Source organism: Periplaneta americana, chromosome 15 (assembly GCF_040183065.1).
Source record: "Periplaneta americana isolate PAMFEO1 chromosome 15, P.americana_PAMFEO1_priV1, whole genome shotgun sequence".
NCBI lineage: Eukaryota > Metazoa > Arthropoda > Insecta > Blattodea > Blattidae > Periplaneta > Periplaneta americana.
In genome coordinates, this window is record NC_091131.1 from 41,020,346 (window position 1) to 41,043,517 (window position 23,172).

Below are 23,172 nucleotides of genomic sequence, written 5' to 3' on the forward strand. Positions count from 1 at the left end.
GGTAGACTTGGTGCACTTTGGTTGTGAGCCCCTCATATATTTTTGAAAACTAGAAGAAATGAGCTTCCAGATGAGGCAAAAACATTATTTACCAAAATTTTGAAGAAATGTGACATTTCTAGAGTCGATGTAACCGATATTCGCCCAGACTCCACGAGCGAGATCATATGTTACTAGTGTCACCAAGCGTAGACCACTTAGTTCGTCAGAAACTATCTAGAGTGCACCACAAGCAGTGGATCCACATTATACTCATAACTAGACTTCGTGGAATTGCCACGACAATCGCAAGGTTTACTACGCACGCGGTATAGACTGTATGACAAGGGAGCGTGCAAAGGATGGAATATGCCTCTGATGTAAACATTGAGCAGTATACTGCGGTTACAATAAAACCTGTATCCTGCATTCAAGAAATATAATGAATGATCATTGAAGTAGGAAATTTCTAAACATGTAAATACACAATTATTTTGTAGTGAGATATATTAACTCTTAAAATTTAACGTAAGATACTCACATCATTCTTGAATATGTGCATTGCAGTGTAGAGTTACGTACATTTTGAGCGACTGCAAAGTAACCTCCTCCGATGGTCACCTAAACAGATTTTATATTGGGAAAATGTACGTTCAACAATCACACGATGTAATACGTACATATTTGAAGAACAGAAAGTCACTACCTTTTAGTACACCAACTTCAGATGTCTTGTCGTGACCTGATAGTACATAATTTATAATACGAAGTTGTGAATAGGCAGAATTTTTAGCAATAATTTTTCGCAACTTACATTTCACTTTTTCTGAAATTAGTGAATTGTTATTTTGGATAACGGTTTGTGATACTTTATCCACTATATTAAGGGCTTCTGAGAGTTGTAATTTAGGCGATTCTAACAGGATGATGCTTTTGGACACGATTTTAAAATTAGAATCAATGAACAGAATATCTTCCAATAGCTGTTCAGAAGGCAATGATTTTACAGCTGCAACAGCGGAACTGTCTGTGCTATCCAATACATCAATTACCTTCATTATTTTGCCGTAATGTTCTGCATAATAATTAACAGCATCCAATCACGTTCCCCAACGGGTCAAGACTGGCTGCGGGGGTAAGGGTATTCCAGGGACAATTATTTGGAATTCTCATTGTATGTTTGATTGAATTCTTGTCTGGACTGAACAAATATTAAGCTTTGACTATTCCAACCACAGTAATGTAAAAACAAGTGCTTACATAGGTATACATTAGCTGTAGCTGCTCTGTCTATTTGGACCGGTCACATCTCTTAAGTTCCCAGTTCCCACCGACCCGAACGACTATAGACCAATCAGTATCCTGCCAGCCATATCAAAAGCACTGGAAAGAATCGTACACAGACAAATTACTAACTACATGAACGAACACAAACTATTCGACGAGTATCAGTCAGGTTTCAGAGCTGGACACAACACAAGCACTGCTCTACTTAAAGTGACAGAAGACATTCGTGAAGCAATCGACTCTAATAAAGTAACAATACTAACACTTCTTGACCTTAGCAAAGCTTTCAACTCTGTAAATTTCGACCTGCTCACCCATAAATTGAGAAATATGCATTTGTCAGAGACTGCTGTGAGTTGGTTCGAATCCTACTTACGGGAAAGACAACAATGTGTTGTATCCGGGAATCGAAGCTCTTCCTGGCTTAACATAACATCAGGTATACCACAGGGTTCGGTACTCGGACCATTGTTGTTCACAATTTATGTCAGTGATATTACATCTCATGTAAGGCATTGTAACTATCACTTATATGCTGACGACCTTCAATGCTACATCTCTTCCCGCTTAGATCGAATAAATGACGCTATAGATAAATTGAACAAAGACATTGACTCGATTGTGACATGGACAAAGAAATTCCATCTTAATATCAATCCTGGAAAGACACAAGCAATCATATTAGGACACAAACGGCAAACCGACGCTGTAAAGCACCTCGACATTTCCCCCGTTAAAGTAAGTACAGTGCATATCCCTTTCAGTTCTTCGGTAAAAAATCTTGGCATTTACATGGATAATAATCTCAACTGGCACATGCAAATAACAGAAACCTGCAGAAAAGTATATTCTATTATTCATGTGCTAAAAAGGATAAATGTTCATCTTCCCTCTTGCTTAAAAAAGTCCCTTGTGCAGACCCTTGTATTTCCCTATTTTGACTATGCTGACATTTTACTGACTGACCTTTCCAGCGACAACAAAATGAAACTTCAACGTGCTCATAATTTGTGTGTACGTTTTGTAAGCAATGTTCGTAAATATGATCATATTACCCCATCCCTGGAAGCAATAGGTTGGCTTAAACTAGATAAGAAAAGAAATTTACATTCACTTCTCTTTCTCTTCGAAATCTTGAACTCTTCTATTCCTTCGTACCTGTCGTCTCGCTTCACTTACCTTTCTTCCCACCACAATCTGAACACACGCGCTCGCCATGAAACAATACTAACAATACCATCCCATCGCACCTCCTCATACTCATCCTCTTTCACAATAGCCCTGCCAAGACTCTGGAATTCGTTACTTGCTAGCATCAGGGACTGTCGAAATAAAATTGAATTCAAACGCAAACTTACTAGGCACTTGGTCAGTAATTGAGACTCGTTCAGACATGGTTTCTTGTAAATAGTTCTTTTAATCTACCACAAAATATCTCAATATCCGGTAATTTCATCACTATAGAATTTTGTTATTGTAGGTTTAATTTGTAATTTAGTAAATACAAAAATATTCTTTGTTCTTAACTTCTATGATAAAATGTCTAGCTTTCATTAATCAGGTATTCTTGTCGTACTTTAATTTTTATTGTAATTGTAATTGTAAATTTAATATTAATTGTAATCTTATTGTTCATGTTATAGTTGTAATCCCCTGGTAGAGGGGCAGAGAAGGCCTGACGGCCTTATCTCTACCAGGTTAAATAAATAAATCTAAATCTAAAATCTAAATCTAAATCTTAACATGAACTGCTTATACTACGAGACCGGGTGGTCGCTCACCTCCTCTATACTACCATACATCGGCAACCTGATTGCATGCTGCGTGTGGCAATTCAACGAAGTCTACTCATAACGAATGGCAATGGAGATTTGTTGGGATCTCACAGGGGAGCTGGAGTACCTAGAGAAAACCCCTGTGTTGTATGGAGCACGGGCTTGTCCAACACAAATTATAAATACAGGACGGATTAGCCGGAATTTGAACCAAGGCCCCTGCCTTATAAGTCCAATGCACTCCGTGATAGTTACAGTCCAAATGTACAGTCAACCGTTTTTATTTCCCGATTGAATCTGTAGTTAACTACTCTTTTATATTATCAAGAATTCGTTGTGGATATGGTGTCATTATCTTTACATTGACTTACAAGCTAGACGGTACGAAGTTACTTAAATTTCGCCACTTTTGCGTATTGCCGTGTGCGAAACATGAGTCCCTAACCATAATCAGTTTTTGGCTTCCTGTTACATACAAACTGTGTCATTTTTCCCTTTTGTACTTTCATGAAGTTTCGGCCTAATTTCGCCAAACAATTTGGTTCATGTGTCGTCACAAAATGCCGGCTATAACCGGTAAGATACAAAGCATGTAAAAGGCCAAATGATAGTGCTAGTGAAGAGCACTAAATGTGATCGTTAGTTCTTTTAGCCAGTGTTGCCAACTCGATCCTTAAAAACGCGCTACATAACAGTGCGAGAGTTGCTAAATTCTTATAATTTCAATGAAAACTGAGATTATTTTATCGCTTTGAGTGTCAAAAAAAGCTCGCTAAATGTTCCTATATCAGTATTACAAATTTCATACATTCTACCCGCTAAATTAACACTCAAAAAACCCAAGACCTACCGGGAAAACCGCTGAATTGACAACGCTGCTTTCAACAAATGAATAACTAAGCGGAAAAACGTTGCAAACGACATTTTATTTCCTCTTGCAATGTTTTAATATAAACATGTTGCACGTACTTTTATGTTTTAGTGAACTCTGTTGGTTGAAAGTAAACTTCAATTTAGGCTGTAGAACCTAGGAGGTTGTGGGGAAATGTTACCGTGCTAAGCATAAAGTATTTCTTTTTCTGTTGCTGTAAAATTTTAATTTGACGCTTGAAACGTTTTCCGTTTAGTTATTCAATTATTTAAATGAATTAAACCGCTAGGAAAACATTACTTTCTGTATCGTCTTTTGACATTTGAGTTGTAATGGCTTGATGTTTCGAAAGCAAGCATTATTATGCAATGTGAGTCACGTGAACTCTTACAACGTTGTTATGGATTTGTAATTTTGTGAGGGTATTATAGCAGTAGTCCGTGTTTTCTTTAGTAATTTTTAACACACATACCTAACTTAAATCTCCAGGAAGTTATTATTTTTGGAATAATGTGTTTATAGTACTTCAGTACCGTCAATTGTATTGCAAAAGAGTGGCATACTATTTCGCAAGAAAACGTTAGGCGTTATTTGAGCCATACAGACTTTTAAAAAGCATTGTGCTCTGGGTTTGTATTTATTTATTTATACATTTTCTCTTTATCCATTAATTCAGTATTTGTTTACTTATCCACTTATTTATTCACTCATTCATTTATTTATTTATTCATTAATTCACTCACTCATTGTTCATTCAGTCATTAATTTATTAAATCATGTATTCATTCACTTATTCATTCATATATTCATTATTTATTCACTCATATATTCATTTACTCATTCAAATATTCATTTATTTATTCATATATTAATTTACTCATTCATTCTTCTATTTACTCATTCATTCATATATTAATTTATTTATTTTTATTAATTTATCTATTTAATTACCTATTCGCTTAATTATTTATTTCTACCGACGGAGTTAAGCCCATAAGGCCTTCTCTTACATTCTAGCATGTCACAAATAACTATACAGGGTGTTTGCGAGGTGGTGTTACAAACTTTCAGGGATGATGGCGAAGGGCACATGCATCAATATGAGATAAGGAACCCTGGTCCGGAAATGACAGAGTCGAAAGTTACAAGCAAAAATAGTTCTGTGGAAATAAAATAATGTTATTCCTTTACACACCTTATTTATGTGTATTTACCTGTACATCTTACAGATACTGTATTCATCTGACGTTATTTACGTTGTCTACTTACAGCATTCCGTTCAGTGCTCTGTCTGAGGGATGGGGACAGGAAACTACACTAAAGCAATGCAGATAGCGTAATGTATAACGGACATGGTCGGTCCTGATATGCACGTCTGTAGACAGCAGTGTATGTGTACAAGTTGCAGTGTCCAGTCGATCAGTCCTAGTGAAATGGAGGAGTACACGAGAGCGAAATAAGCAGACCTGATTTTCGAATACGGATGAGCCAATGGGAACAGTAGACAAGCTCACAGATTGTATCGGGACAAGTACCCACGTAGGAGACATCCGGCCCATACCTTCTTTCCACGACTGTTCCAAAGGTTAAGAGAAGGAGGGCACGTGGTGCCAAATTATAATTCCATTTCCACACAACTATTTTTGCTTATAACTTTCGACTCAGTCATTTCCGGACCATGGTTCCTTATCTCAAATTGATACATGTGCCCTTCGCCATAATCCCTGAAAGTTTGTAACACCACCTCGGAAACACCCTGTATAAGATATGCAAGCAGTGAAATTAAATAAAAAGTGAAAAGAACAAAAATACTCAGATATTAAAAAATAATAACAAAATTGAGATAATATGAAATGAAGAAGATAATGGCACAATACAAGAAAGAAAAACCCAGATCTATAGTCTGCAATCCAACATAAGTAGCTCAATCAGTGCAAATAATTAAGAGGGAAAACATCAGAAAAAATATAGAAATGGAATGTAATAAAATAATAAAAAAAACACAGCAGAAACAGCTTTGATGATAAATTAATCTCCTGGTTGAATGTTAGAGAAGACTCCTATGACTGTAACTGTGTCGGGTTAAATAAAACCATTATTATTATTATTATTATTATTATTATTATTATTATTATTATTATTATTATCATCATCATCATCATCATCATCATCTGGTGATCGAGGTAGTGTAGTGATGGTAAAAAATACAGCAGTTCAAAAGGTATGGCCACGTTCGGCGGACGGAGGAAGAACGACTGCCAAAATGTATATTGGAATGGAAATCTGAAGAAAGAAGATGCAGGGGAAGACCTATAGTTTGCTGGAGTCAAGGCATTTATTATGATGCCATGAAGGAAAGGCAGCTGCAAATTGGATAGATACTTAGGCTGCTAGGAATCGGAAAATGTCATCCACATTAGGTATGAATTCTTTAAGATTGTTTGAACCAAAATGCAACACTGCTACAGTATTTAATGATGGTAGTAATTTAGGTCCAAGAATATATAACAAATTTATATTTAAATATCCTAATCTTGTCAATTCTAATAGTTCTAGTATTCACTTTAAAAAAGTTATGTATGGATTTTATAAAAATTGAAAAATTGTAAATTTAAACTTATATATTATATTCTTATTGCGTAGTAGACATAAGACAAATTGTATTATATAGGGTAAACTAGGTAGTTATTGACCAATATACGGTGATGGACCGGTTCCTTTTTTCAAGTATATTGTGAATAAACCACGATCGTGATTTCACTTTTTGCTGCATATACCTCTAGTAACAACCCTTATTTGTGGTTAGTTGTCGCTGTTCATCCCACTGAGTTAGTGTCTGTTGTCTGAGAGGACTGAAATCGATTGGAAATGCAACTGAACGTAAACAAGTGTAAGTAACTAGAGAAATTGCTAAGAATAATGCATCCAATAATTTATTTATTCTGCAAAGGATACATAAATTCTGGTGCTCGTTTTTACACTCACAGTGTGAGAAAAGGTATAAGGTTTCCGTCCACAGAATATTATTTTGTAAAAGTTTTTATATGACATAAAAATGCCCCGTGGTGAATCACTATAAAGTGTATGTCCGCAAACTACAGTGATTGGTCGTTCATAAATTATTTGTTAGAATAATGACCAATGTGCTTCAATTCTATATATGTTATCGGTTAAATGATGGGGATTTTTACAGGACTGATACTATATTATAATGCCTAAGCCAGGTAAAGTGCATTATACAGGGGAAGCTTTACGAAACGCTACAGAACCTGTCCGCAGTGGATTTGATTTAAATGAAGCTGCCAAGAAGTTTGGTGTCCTAAAAGCAACCTTAGCGTCCAGAAACAAATATCCCGTTGAAGGAAAAGTGTTCTTTGGTCCTCGTCCAGTGCTGGGTGAAGCCATTTGTAATAACATCAGAGAAATGACACACACTTGCTTCTGATAAGGCACAAAAGAGAAAAATGGAAGAAGAGGCAAGAGAAGAAAGGAAGCGAATAAGAAATGAAAGAAAAGGCAGCGAGAAGAGTTCTTTTCTTATTTTTTTAACTTGGTTATTTAACGACACTGTATCAACTACGAGGTTATTTAGCGTCGATGGGATTGATGATAGCGAGATGGTATTTGGCGAGATGAGGCCGAGGATTCGTCATAGATTACCTGAAATTTGCCTTACGGTTGGGCAAAACCTCGGAAAAACCCAACTAGGTAATCAGCCCAAGCGGGAATTGAACCCGCGCCCGAACGAAACTTCGGATCGGCAGGCAAACACCTTTGCCGACAGAGCTACGCCGGTGGCGAATAGTTCTTAATGAAAAAGATCAGAAGAAGAGAAACGAAACAGACAAGAAAAAAGTGAAAATTGTGAAAATGTGTTGTTCAATCACTAATAAATGAGTATTCAATAACTGTGCAGTAGACGGTCAATCACTAATAAGCGTGTGGTCAATAACTGTGCAGTAGACGGTCAATCACTAATAAGCGTGTGGTCAATAACTGTGCAGTAGACGGTCAATAACTGTAAAAGTGGACTTGTTGTGTTTATTTAATTTATCTTGGCATTAAAATTTTATTTTTTCTTTTGTTTATTGATTTTGATTTGTTTCTGAATCTTCACTTGACCCAATGCCTTTAAAATTCTCTCAATAAGTTACCACTGTTTTCCGCTATTTCATTGTTTTATTATTCATTAGCTTAAGTGGTCAATCACTATACAGTTTACCCTACTTCTTAATTTCAATTCAGGAATCCGCCCCTAAGCACGAGTTCTACTCTTTCAGGGGCGAGCTAAAATTTTTCTGTATATATTATATTTTACGTTACAATTATTAGCAAAATAAATAATAAAATAAACATTAGATAAAAAACACACATACATAACGCAAGTGGGAGGTATTAGACACAAACACACATATTAGTAGTAGTACAATTATATTAACATTACAAAGCTTCTGCCTTAAGTTTGGGGAAAATCTCGGAAAAGCCCCAACCAGCCCAACAGACCAAGTAGGAATTCTACCCCCCTAATGCCGGTAGCTATTACATATGATGTATATGATAGATGAGGTGAACTAGTATATTCTGATACAAGGTTGGGAAGTGCTTTTCACAAAATCGACAAAATATTTGAAAAAACGAGAAGAACGCGTTTTTCAATTTCCGAAATTTTGTAATGTACTTCACAAACGTGTATTGTAGCCTACATATTTTTTGCAAGATAGTTTGAAAATAATATTTAAAAATTCTTAATATACAGTATGTATACGTTACACTATGAATAGCTGACTGATGTTAACAAACTGGCCAACGTACGAACTTCACCATCAACTTCAATGTGAAGGAGTAAAAATGATCCAGGTGCATATAATAGCTGGTGTTCAATTGGAGTAATTTTTATTTATTTTTGTTAAGTGACGTTTGAATTGTTTTATATACAGTACGTACGTTACACCATGAACAGTTGACTGATGTTAGCAATCTGGCCAACGTACAAACTTCACCATCAACTTCAATGTGAAGGAATAAACATGATTCAGGTACTTGTAATATTACGTATTCAATTAATATAATTTGTATTTATTTTTGTTAAGTGAAGATCCAAAAAACAACTCTTGGGTTAATAATAGAAGAGGGATGTCATCCTCAGAGTGGACCAATACCATAAAGATGTCCACAAACATTGCAGCAGTACGATCTGTGCCAGGTCGTCCCTTTCAAGATCAAAACTGTCGTCATCCAGGATGCAGCGAAGTAGAAACCCTTGGGCATGTTTTGGGTTATTGCCATAAAGGAGAACTACTGAGGAACAATCGCCATCATAAAGTGAGAAGCTCCATCGCAACCACTCTTCGGAAGGCTTCTTCGGAAAGCAAAGTGGGAGGTTTACGAAGAAGTGCACTGCTTGGCTGAGAATGGGTCAACGAGAAGAGCAGACATTATAGCCAACGATCGCCGGAATCAAAGAAGCCTCATTCTTGACCCCACTGTCCGTTTTGAGAAGGATGATCAACAAGTCAATAACGTTAACGATGAAAAGAAGTCTATTTACAACCCATGTATTCCTCACTTCAGTGAGAGATACAAAATGAATATTAATACATGGGAAGTGAAAGGACTTCTTTTTGGCGATAGGGGAACTTCATTAAAGTTAACCAAAACCATTCTCCTTTCTCTTAAATTTTCTAGTGAGGACATTAACAAAATCTGTTGAATGGTATTGAGAGATCATTGAAGTGGAAGTGGGGAGGCCACATCGCGCGGATGAAAGACGAAAGATGGAGATACAGAGCCACCATGCGGGACCCGCGCACAGGAGACCGGCACAGAGGCAGACCAAGGAAGAGGTGGGCAGACTTCTACACAACACAAGCAGGTCAGCAATGGTCCAGAATAGCAAGAAGCAGGAGAACATGGAGAACAATTGGAAGTCGACTACAAATGAAGACAGTGCCAGCCACAAACAACATCCCAAGTTGACTCAGTGATAGTGCATTCAATATAATAAAAGTGTTAGTGAAATCAAATTAATAAAAGTGACAGCGAAATCAACTCCAACCAGACAAAGAAACACTAGACACAATCTAACGCGGAGTAGGTCACCGCGTTAGTGAAACAGAGCTACCCTCTAGCAGGAGGCCTTTGCCCTTCAAGGGACACATTAGGCTATTATTATTATTATTATCAGGGAAAGGATTTATATGTAAATACATATTTACTTATAAAGCTAATATAATTTATATTTTGCATTATCTTTATGTTTCACAATGTGTAGGGTTGAAAAATCCTACTTTTATTTTCCATATTTTTCCATATTTTAGAGTTTAGTACATATTTTCGTTAATTTCCATATATTTTCCATATTTCATATAAAACAGTCCATATTATATTAGGTTTAACAATAAAACAAAACAAAATTCCATTAACTTTTAAAAATACATTTCAACAATAGAGATTTAAACACATGTTCAGTAATCCCTTTAACATCAGAGTTATTTGAAAATTAGCAGTCCTATCAACAATGGGAAAGTAAGTTACAAAACTGTATTAATTTAATTTAAAATTTTTAACAGACTTCAGTTGTGCAGCTCAACAGTTAAATGCCAGTCAGAGTACACATAGGTTCAGTTTTGTAAATCATACTATAAAGACGGTAAATATGCCAAAAGTACGTCATTCAGTCAATTTAAAATCAAAACTAACAAGTTACATTTCAGAATTTAAAGAAGATGGTTTATCAACTGACAATAAAATATTATTTTGTAATTTGTGTCAGTGTGCAGTATCATCTACACAAAAGTTCCTGGTGCAACAACACATTACAACTAGTAAACATCAGGCCAACAAACAACTAAATTCCAAGCAGAGACAATTGTTTTTAACACAACCAACAACATCGAATGTAAGATCTGAGTTTAACATCGACCTGTGCCGTTCTCTCATCTCTGCTGATATTCCTCTCTACAAACTAAAGAATAAGGTCTTCAGGGAATTCCTTGAAAAATATACTCAACATACAATCCCGGATGAGTCAACACTTAGGAAGACGTATGCTCCATCCATCTACGATGAGACAATACAGAAGATAAGAGATGAAATTAAAGATAGTTCAATTTGGGTTTCCATTGATGAGACTCCCGACAAAGAAGGTAGACTTGTTGGTAATGTAGTTATCGGTTTGTTAAGTGAACAATATTCTGAACGAATTCTTTTACATTGTGATGTTCTAGAAAAGTGCAATAACAAAACTATAGTTAAACTGTTCAACGAAGCTATGGGTATCCTGTGGCCAAAGGGTATTATGTACGATAATGTGTTATTCTTTATTAGCGATGCTGCCCCTTATATGGTCAAAGCTGGACAAGCATTATCTGTTGTATATTCTAAATTGACTCATTTTACTTGTGTGGCGCATGCATTTCATCGTGTGGCAGAAGTGGTCAGAGACAATTTCCCTAAAGTAGATTTGTTGATTTCATCAGTGAAAAAAGTATTTCTCAAAGCTCCCAGTAGAGTTAACGTGTTGAAAGAAATGTACCCTGAAATTCCATTGCCACCAAAGCCAATTTTAACTAGATGGGGTACATGGCTAGAAGCAGTTGAATATTATGCCGAACATATAGACTCTATTAACAATGTTCTCCTTGCATTGGACTCTGAAGATGCAGTCTCAATTGATACTGCGAAAACAGTTACCTGTGACATAAGTGTGAAGAATGACTTAGCTCACATTCAGCATACATTTTCATGCATCATAAAAACGCTCAAAAGTCTCCAAAATAGGCACCTTTCACTATCTGAAAGTTTTGAAATTATAAATAGTACTGTGGAACAACTGAATCGTGGTAGAGGTAAAGTTGCAGATGCAGTAAGAGCTAAGGTGGACACTGTACTTTCAAAAAACCCTGGATATGAAGAACTACAAAAGGTTGTTGCTGTGATGAGTGGTGAATCAACAGTGAAGATTAACTTGGACTTATCCCCAGCAGACATTGTGAAATTGAATTATGTACCAGTTACTTCTTGTGACGTCGAACGCTCTTTTAGTCAGTATAAATCTATCCTCAGAGACAATAGAAGAAGATTCACTTTTCAGCACTTGAAAGAAATGTTTGTAACCTATTGTTATGGTAACAGACAATAAAAATTGTGTTTTGTTGAAACTACATTGGAAGATAAGGTACGTCCATTATATTTTTTGTTTAGTTTGATTAAAATGTACCAATATTTAACGTACATAGTCATTTTTTTATAATTTTAAGTCCATATTTAATTCCATATTTTGGTAAAAATCCATATTTAATTCCATATTTTGGTAAAAATAACTACATATATATTTACATATTTCATATATTTTTAGTCCATATAAATCCGTTCCCTGATTATTATTATTATTATTATTATTATTATTATTATTATTATTATTATTATTATTGAGAGATGCATTATCCATTTTACACAATCACTTGTATAATACTATGTAATATATATATATTTTTTTACTTCATTTCATTACTCTTCAATGTACTTACATCTCATATTTCTCCGAAATCAAACTGTACTTTATTTTTAAATTTATCATTGTTCCGTATTCTCTCCGCAATCATATTGTATTTTTTAATTTAACCTCTGCTTTGTATTCTGCATCCTAGTGGTCAGTCGTAGATGTAGGCCAGATGTCCCAAATTGTGGAATTTGTTGAATGAAGTTCAGTACATTTCAAATGCAGTGATTTGTTTCGTATAATGTATGTTAAATATTAACACTGCCTCTGCGTATGAATTTTACATGCATTGTAGCATACATAGAAGGCGGCGGTTTTCGTTACAACACTAGAGTAGTTATTTGTAATATTTCAACATACTTATCTAGGTTGGCAACTCTGAATTCAATAAAATCAACTTTCAAGCGTGGCGGCCGTTTGCCGTAACAACGAGAAAACACACTATCGTGCAAAAAACACTGTTTACAGTAGGCCTACTGTTTGTACAAGTACGCAACTGAGGAACCTGCGATGAGGGAGAACCTATTTATAACGAAAATATTTCGCTCTAGTGGGATTACAATTAACTTCAATTTAAATACTTACTAACAGCCAATGAACTACGTATACTTTCAATCCGAAAATGAGATCAGCGACAAAATTTAGAAATACGCCATATTTTTAATAATATCTAACCCCTGTTCTAATGTTAACATTAAAAGAACCACGTTACATAATATTCTGAATTCTTTAGTTATAAACTTGAATGACTCGTGAAAATAAAGTTCTTTTTCACTAATTACAGTAAATTATAGATCTCAGGTGGTAGAGCATACAATTTAAATGCGTCCTATAACTGTTGGCGGCACTGCGTCACGTCAGGCAGCGGATTCGGTTACAATTTAACAAGTTTCGTCTGCCGCGACTGATAAATTACCATCACAGACTTCTGAAAGCCATTAATAATAGAGAAAAGCAAACTTTCGTTTTCTGATTATACGAAGAATACAGTATTGTTTTAGTTATTGTAATAAATCCTATTTGTGATTAAAAAAAAAACAAACACATTTTCAGTATCATCATCTTCAATCACTCAATGAATAAATCAATCAATCTTTTTAATGTATCCAGCTGTTTGCTGACTGTAGTCTATTCAGTTTCTGTTTTTCATAAGAAATGAGGGGTATTTTGATCGGTATTCATTATAGATGCCTGTTGTTAGTAGCCAGAGTTGGAGTGTAGTCAATATATGAAGGGTTCAGAGCCATTGTGGGCCAAGCGCCATTTATTAAAAACGGACAAAGCAAGGGTTAAAGTTAAGTGAATACTATAGTTTAATGAAGATTGACGTATCATTTAGTTTCAATGTGTATACTTTATATTACTTGCTATATGTTTCCATCGAATTATGGTAATAACTTAATTTCAATCCCTGTTTTCTAGGTTTCAGTACATGGCGTTTGGCCCAATATGATTCTGAACCCTTCATATACTGCAGGCCTGTGTCTTCTGCAACTGATACTGATGATTTTAATTTACTTCTTCTGTGGTTTATGGATGGACAGTATAGAAGAATGTGTTCCAGATAAGCCATTAATAATAGAGAAAAGCAAACTTTCGTTTTTTGATTATACGAAGGATACAGTATTGTTTTAGTTATTGTAATAAATCCTATTTGTGATTAAAAAAACAAACACATTTTTAGTATCATCATCTTCAATCAATCAAATCAATCAATGAATCAATCTTTTTAATGTATCCAGCTGTTTGCTGACAACATAAAGTCCACTATAGTCCACTGTAGGCTATTCAGTTTCTGTTTTTCATAAGAAATGAGGGGTATTTTGATCGGTATTCATTATAGATGCCTGTTGTTAGTAGCCAGAGTTGGAGTGTAGTCAATATATGAAGGGTTCAGAGCCATTATGGGCCAAGCGCCATTTATTAAAAACGGACAAAGCAAGGATTAAAGTTAAGTAAATACTATAGTTTAATGAAGATTGACATATCATTTAGTTTTAATGTGTATACTTTATATTACTTGCTATATGTTTCCATTGAATTATGGAAATAACTTAATTTTAATCCTTGTTTTCTACGGTCTTAATAAATGGCGCTTGGCCCAATATGGTTCTGAACCCTTCATATACTGCAGACCTGTGTCTTCTGCAACTGGGTACTGAAGATTTTAATTTACTTCTTTTGTGGTTTATGGATGGACAGTATAGAAGGTGTTCCAGATCTTCATCATGATTATTACACCATAAACGAGATTTTAAGCCTAATAATCTTTTATCGTGAAACATTAAAGAGAAACATTGGAGAAATATGGACGTCACAATTTCTGTTAAGAGGATACACATGATTTTTAAAACTTCTACAATTTTCATCCAAAATTTGTGAAATTTAAACTACATACATAGGCCTAAAATACTATCATATGTACAAAATTTGTGCCATTAGGGCTAATAGTTTTGAAATGATATTTTTTAAATATATTTTATATTGACGTCAAAAAAAAGGCTCCTTGCGTCAAAATTTTTAGTTAATATTTGCTCAAAATCTTGAAAACAGTCACGAGAATAAAAATTAATTAGCTTTTTGAGCTCAGTCTAAATAGTCTCTCACAATCTTTTTCTTTTTTTTTTTTTTTTTTTTTTTTTTTTTTTTTTTATGAATTTACCATTACAACATAGGATGTTAATCTAAGTGTAATATGAATATGCTCTGAAGGAACTTAATATTTTTATACAAATTTTAATTCAATTTTATTTATCAACATATAATTGACCTGTTACAAGTTCCAGACCAATCTGACAATAACTGTTGTGCGAGAAGCTTTTTTTATTCAATAAACTGCTTAAAAATTTAAAGTTGAGAAAACAGCATTAAAAATAATTGAAAAAATATTTCTCACAACCCACTCATGTTTGGCCACATTTGATTATATGGCCAGATCATTTAAAACAGTCTGAAATATATTAATTACGATCATAGAAACAAAAAATGTGGATTCTCTTCATTTTTCAGCATTATTTCACCATATTGTCCCCTTAATGTGAGAAAATAGAAACTTACTAAAGACATTAACGGTATTGTAGGACGAATTTCAGCCATTATGCTTAAAATTTGGGGGAGAAGAAGCATTTTGAAAATATACAAATTATTTATTTATTTATTTATTTATTCACTTGCTAATTTCTTTATTTCTGTGTTTATTTGCTTATTTACATATTAATTTACGGTACCTATTTCCTTTTTATTTATTTACTTACTTTTTATTTACTTATTTACCTATTTATTTATTTATTTATTTATTTACTTATTTATTTTCTTAAATATAAATAACTCTTAAATTACTGAACCTATAAACATGAAACTTGAACATTTTTTTAGTAGGTTATTTTACGACGCTTTATCAACAGCTCAGGTTATTTAGCGTCTGAATGAGATGAAGGTGATAATGCCGGTGAAATGAGTTCGGGGTCCAGCACCGAAAGTTACCCAGCATTTGCTCATATTGGATTGAGGGAAAACCCCGGAAAAAACCTCAACCAGGTAACTTGCCCCGACCGGGAATCGAACTCGAGCCACCTGGTTTCGCGGCTGACGTGTTAACCGTTACTCTACAGGTGTGGACAAACTTGAACAAATCATTATTAATTTCAATAAGGCCATGTGTAAAAAAATTAATTATTTAGCTTAAAATGTATATAAAAAGCAAATTTCATCCATCTTCGCTCCGTTAAATATAGTATTAATTTCCAAATGAATAAAATTCTCTATAATTACTTTTATTACTCATTAGAATTTCGAATAACTTATTGGCGTCATTAATGAATATTCTAAATATAAAATACAATTGATTTCCTATCACTTTACCCATCATAAACCAATTATTTCCTTTTTTAATTCTGAAAAGTGTTTAGTATAAAAGTGTTAAATTTGAACCTAATTTATCGTCTCTAATTGAGGAACATTTAAAACTATTACCATAGTCTAGTATATATAATCACGAAGCTCAATATGTAATAAATATGCATCCATAGGTAGTTGCTAACCACTAGGATCGCCTCATTACAGACAATGCGAAATTGTACCGGCACAGTCTAGTGTTCCTAGCACCCTCATAACTCAAGCTTCGTGACTGTATATACTAGACTGTGGTATTATTTCACGTTTACAACTAAGAACTCTCACATCTGCAGCGCTTAGAGGCAGCACACGCTTTTTTCTTCCACTGGAAATATACGACACATAGGACAGTCTGTTTTTTTATTCTTTTTTCTCAATTCAAATCTCCTCAACTTTGTTATCATAGCTCCGTGAGGAAGCGCGAGACCTCAACGACGCAATCTGACAAATATTAGGGTCATGATAACTGACCACAACAAAGGAAACAAAAAAACCTTGACTTCGTAAACGAGTTTCGATACATTGAGCGGCTTTTCGTAAGACTGACCTACTGAATTAATGTAAATGAGTCGTTTCTTTTCCACATTAATAAAACAGCAGAGGAAAGATGATTATTTGTTTACATAATTACGTCTATTCTTGGCTATAATTTAGAGACTAACTTTTACCGCTTTTTAAACAAAACAATTTTCACAAAGACACGCTCTTCTTAAAGAATAAGCAGTCATTACTTTGAAGTCTCCCTTGTTACACATGGACAAATGTTCAGAGAAGCAATCAATTTAAAAAAAAAATCCTCTTCAACGATCTCATTTCACAGCTGCTGGTAGTTCGACACAAAACTTCGAATACCATTAAAAAACTATAATACTTACTTACAAATGGCTTACTGGGGGAAAATCGTTTTCTGTGCAATATGGCTTCTCAACGCTTATTACTTTAAATTATTTTCAATTATATTCCATTATTAAACCTCTAAAATGTATTTTTACTGCATGTATTTCAATTTTAGAGCATATTTCAACTCTTTTTCCTGCACAATTACACGCATATTTTCAAGGTTTGGTACGAGAGATGCAATTGGACTGCTACGGACAATCGGCGAAAGATATCTAAAGAAAATAAACAAATGTATGTAGTATTTGTGGACATAGAACAGGCTTCTGATAGAGTGGATTGGAAAGAGAGAAAACTGTTCAGTAACTTTTATATGAAACGAGTGAAAGTCAGGATAGGACAAGAAATGTCAGACGGAAGTGAAGTACGTCAAGGATGCCCTTTATCACCTACCCTGTTCAACATCTACTTGGAGGATTTAGTAAAGAACTGTTTTCAGAACATGGGAAGAGTGATAGTAGGAGGAAGAAGAATAAATTGTATAAGATTTTCTGATGATATGGCGTTGTTAGCAGAAGAGGAAATGATACTAAAGGATATGCTACCGGAGCTAAATGACAGCTGTGAGCGGTATGGGACGAAGATAAATGCATATAAGACGAAGACCATGGGCAGCTTCAGATACTTGGGGTGTACTATAAGCAGCAACATGAGCTGCAGCCAGGAAGTGAAAAGGAGGATAGCAATGGCAAAAGAAGATTTTAATAGAAAAAGGAACATCTTCTGCGGACCTCTGGAGAAAGAACTGAGGAAGAGACTAGTGAAGTGCTTTGTATGGAGTGTGCCATTGTACGTGACAGAAACGTGAATATTACGACGAAGTGAAGAGAAAATAATATAAGCATTTGAAATGTGGATATGAAGAATGGAGCAGACAATAAGAAATAAAGTTGTGTTGGAAAGAGTGGGTGAAGAAAGAATGATGCTGAAACTGATTAGGAAGAGGAAAAGGAATTGGTTGGGTCACTGGCTGAGAAGAAATTGTCTACTGAAAAATGCACTGGAAGGAATGGTGAATGGGAGAAGAGTTCGGGGTAGAAGATATCAGATGATAGACATTAAGATATGGATCATATGATCATATGACGAAACAAAGAGGAAGGCAGAAAATAGGAAAGATTGGAGAAAGCTGGGTTTGCAGCGAAAGACCTACCCTTAGGCAGAACACTAAAAACAAACAAATACAAAAAATGGCTTTTAAGGAACCCGAAGGTTCATTGCCGCCCTCACATAAGCCCGCCAGCGGTCCCTATCCTGTGCAAGATTAATCCAGTCTCTATCATCATATCCCACCTCCCTCAAATCCATTTTAATATTATCCTCCCATCTACGTCTCGGCCTCCCTAAAAGTCTTTTTCCCTCTGGTCTCCCAACTAACACTCTATATGCATTTCTGGATTCGCCCATACGTGCTACATGCCCTGCCCATCTCAAACGTCTGGATTTAATGTTCCTAATTCTGTCAGGTGAAGAATACAATGCGTGCAGTTCTGTGTTGTGTAACTTTTTCCATTCTCCTGTGACTTCATCCCGCTTAGCCCCAAATATTTTCCTAAGCACCTTATTCTCAAACACCCTGAACCTATGTTCCTCTCTCAGAGTGAGAGTCCAAGTTTCACAACTATACAGAAGAACCGGTAATATAACTGTTTTATAAATTCTAACTTTCAGATTTTTGGACAGCAGACTGGATGATAAGTGCTTCTCAACCGAATAATAACAGGGATTTCCCATATTTATTCTGTGTTTAATTTCCTCCCGAGTGTTATTTATATTTGTTACTGTTGCTCCAAGATATTTGAATTTTTCCACCTCTTCGAAGGATAAATCTCCAATTTTTATATTTCCATTTCGTACAATATTCTGGTCACGAGACATAATCATATACTTTGTCTTTACTAAATGAAATGAAATTAGTACATAAAGTTCCATGGTCCAGTAATGACTAAGAGATAGAACGTTGCTATTGAGACCGTTGCATATTATTTTCGTGGGTGAGCAAGCGATGCGATGTTGCAAACTACACAGATCTTCAACTTACTTTTCTAATTAACCATGCACTTAATTGCAAAACGCATAATAAGTTTGTATTCTACTGTCCCCTTCAATCAGAACAGTTATATCGCTTCCACCCTGTGTAGGCCTATTATATTATCGGACAAGCACTGAAAAAATCGGACAGCTGACGGCAGACTCCACTTTTCGTTCGTGTAAGAGCGTTGAGTGTCCTCCCGCTGAATGCTAACTACAACAAAAATAACTAATACTTCTCTTTTTTTTATTTATGCAAAGTTTTTGCTGAAAATTGACTTTTTTTTTCTCAACACTCATATTTCCAGTTCAGGTAGCATACTCGTGTGTATTTTGATGACAGGAATCACTTACTCCCGCTCTCTGTCGTCCTTCTAATCTGCTCTCATACCTAAGCCTACTCAACCCTATTTTTGGGGGAAAGTACGTCATAGTGAAAGACGGTTCAAAGTTCAGCTGATCCCAATCAATTGATCAGTGCAAGTCAATATACAGAAACCAGTATACACACAAATATATATATATATATATATATATATACTAGCCGTACCCGTGCGCTCCGCTGCACCCGTTAGAAATAAATATAAAGTAATTACATAATTAAAATAGGACATTTGATCCAGGGAACATTCGTGTTTGATAGAAGGATAAATCGTTTATTATGTTACTTAATTTAAATTGTATTAAACAAATTAAAATGCGATCATTTTGGTCCAGAGACCACTCATTTGGTCATAAAAGTTATTTTAGGAAATACAGGAAACGAATGCCTATCAAGTTTTCTGTGCATAAGAAGCTATTTTAATCTCACTTATCCTCGATTCACTCAGAAGTTACTGTAATAACATTATAGCATTATGTCCATCTAGAGAAACTACACTTTCCAATGGTGAATTAATAATTAATTATACAAATCCGTTAATTTAGCTTCCGATATTACAAACACAGGAACATTCTCTGTAGGCTATGTTTTATAGCTTTCGATTGTTGTTGTCCAAGGCCCCTTATAGACGAAGTCATTTGTTTTTTATTTCATTACACCGCCTTAGATGGCAGTTGTTATTGTAATTTTGAAACTCATTTATCTCATTAAATATCAGTCCTATCAAACTTTTGCATGGAATAAAACTTATCGGAAATTATTTAAAAAAAAACTTTTGTTATGCAATATTTTTCATTAAAATTAATAATAAGGGAGATATTTCGATTTATTTAATTCAAGCCCCCTTATAACCTCCCTTTTAAATAAAATATTTTGAATGCCATATAGCCTAAATTCTAAGTTACAACGAACTTAATTTATATTCCAATTTTCATATAAATCGGTTCAGCCATTATCACGTGAAAAGGTAACAAACATCCAGACAGACAGACAGACAGACATACAAACAAAAATTTCAAAAGAGCGATTTTCGGTTTCAGGGCGGTTAATTATATATGTTAGGACCAATTATTTTTGGAAAATCGAAAATTACCAGAAAAATTTCGGCTACAGATTTATTATTAGTATATATATATATATAAATGTTATGTTTTATTTAACGACGCTCGCAACTGCAGAGGTTATATCAGCGTCGCCGGATGTGCCGGAATTTTGTCCCGCAGGAGTTCTTTTACATGCCAGTAAATCTACTGACATGAGCCTGTCGCATTTAAGCACACTTAAATGCCATCGACCTGGCCCGGGATCGAACCCGCAACCTTGGGCATAGAAGGCCAGCGCTATACCAACTTGCCAACCAGGTCGACTGTTATATATATATATATATATATATATATATATATATATATCTTCTGTAATGAGGGTCCTCTTAACGAATTGGCTGTTTGTTTAGTTAAGGGGAGAGGATGGTATTTTTTTTTGGTGAAAAATGAGTAAATTTAAAAAAAAAATTCTTTAAAATACTCTGTGATGTGTGGAATGCATAGCATAATATTTTGTGGGTATTTGTGCTCTTATCAGATGTTGAGACGCCATTGTTAAACTTCCTGCGTTATGGATTTTTAAATCACACGCCCCATTTTAGTGTTGTTTCCGGTAAATCAAATTTTCAAAAAAAAAATCTTTAAAATACCCTTTGATATGTGTGGAATGCATTGCATAACATTTCGTGGGTATTTGTCCCCTTATCGGATGTTGAGACACCATTTTTAAACTTCCTGCGCTATGGATTTTTAAATCACTTGCCCCCTTTTATCGGTTTACGTTAACTTCATTTTTTGCTACATTGCCAGACAAAAAAGGATATAATTTCTGAACTATTAAAGATACATGTATGAAATTTAGAAGACACATTCTTTAGACTATTAGGAAACTTTTCTCTGTAGCAGAATTTTGTTCAGATTTAATTTTAATACTACGTCCATTTGTTTGCAAGAAAGGAATTAAGAAAAGTGTTATTAAATTTAATTGTTTATTTTACAAACGTAGGGACTAATATCAAAATTCTGTTACAGATAGTTTGTAGAGAACGCTTTTGCATGTACATTGCAAAAAACTGGATGAATCTACCTTTAAAAATGGTTTAGATATATCGGTTTTAGTAAAATACTGCATTGAGTATATTTTTTTTTTCAAATCTGGGCCCCGTAATAATTTTTTTTTTCAAAATATTTATTTTTGGTTGAGTTGCTACAGCTATGAGGTCTCTACATACAAAAAATTAATATTTTACACCAAATAGGAAAAAAGTAAAAAAAAAAAAATACCATCCTCTCCCCTTAACAGTCACAAGATAATAATAATAATAATAATAATAATAATAATAATAATAATAATAATAATAATAATAATAATAATAATAATAATGATTTATTTTAGCTGGCAGAGTTAAGGCCGTAAGGCCTTCTCTTCCACTCAACCAGCAAAAAGTGTGTATATATATATATATATATATATATATATATATGCATGAACTTACAAAAAATTCAACAGTTTCATTAAGTGAGAGTTACATGTATACAAGAGTTATATACGAATTAAACAACAAAATACTATGAACTATTAATTAGACACTGAAATAAACTGTGTAGCAGAATTAAACTAAAATACATAGAATGTTAATATAGTTCAAATAATATTAGATAATAGAAAGAGATTATTATGAGACAATTTTGAAAATACAGCACTATCAGGATGATGTCTAAAGAATGAAGTAACAATGTAGTCAGTGATAGTTTAAATCAGTAAGATTGGAGTGAAATGCTATTAAGGTTATCTTTTAAGCTGTTTTTAAAGGTGTTTATTGTCTTGCAGCCCCTAATACTTTGTGACAAGCAATCCCATTGACGCGAGGTGGATACTGTAAAAGATGATGAATAACAAGATGTTCTATGAAGAGGTATACTTAGCGTGCCACAGATAAGTAAGATAGGCTGTAATCTCATAAGTGACACCAATAAGGCATCAAACATAAGCCAACAAAGCCAGGAGATAACGGGGTAGGCAGGGCCGGATTTAGATATACAGCATATTCCGAATCTCACCGGACCGGTGGACAACAATGACGTCACGATGCAGCGAAATAGGAACAAAACTGATGGAAGGTACGATGGCTATCATGGCGGATAAACAAGTTGTTGCCTGTGCTACGCTAGCAAGATTTTGCGAAATTTCCGTACTGCCATCTCGTTCAAATAAAAGAGAGCATAAACAATTTATTTCTTGAACCGGTAGTAATAACTAGTCAGTTGACAAGTTTGCTCATAAGCCATTAACATATGAAGAGCTTGCGGGAAAAACGATGAATGTCACATTTCTATTAAGGATTACATAACGATCTAATTGAGTCTATAACTGCAAGATGTAGTGCTGTTTCTATAGAAAATAAAGGAAAGGATTACTGTATTCGTGGTGATAATTCTCCTTTTTACCATCTTTCATAAGAACAACATTAAATTTCGCAGTGATCCATTGAATTAGATAATGACATCAAGCT

The 23,172-nt window shown here is 34.5% G+C and overlaps 1 protein-coding gene and 1 long non-coding RNA gene across 5 annotated transcripts in view; one reads left to right on the forward strand and one right to left on the reverse strand.

Annotated features, from left to right (window-relative positions):
* LOC138714812 (uncharacterized) overlaps positions 1–23,172 on the reverse strand; it is a 480,985-nt gene that overhangs the window by 182,066 nt on the left and 275,747 nt on the right. The gene's annotated exons all lie outside the window — the stretch shown is intronic.
* LOC138714816 (uncharacterized) overlaps positions 21,457–23,172 on the forward strand; it is a 141,660-nt gene continuing 139,944 nt past the window's right edge. The window contains exon 1 of the long non-coding RNA XR_011336092.1: positions 21,457–21,694. This is a non-coding gene — a long non-coding RNA (uncharacterized lncRNA). The remainder of the gene's footprint in view (positions 21,695–23,172) is intronic.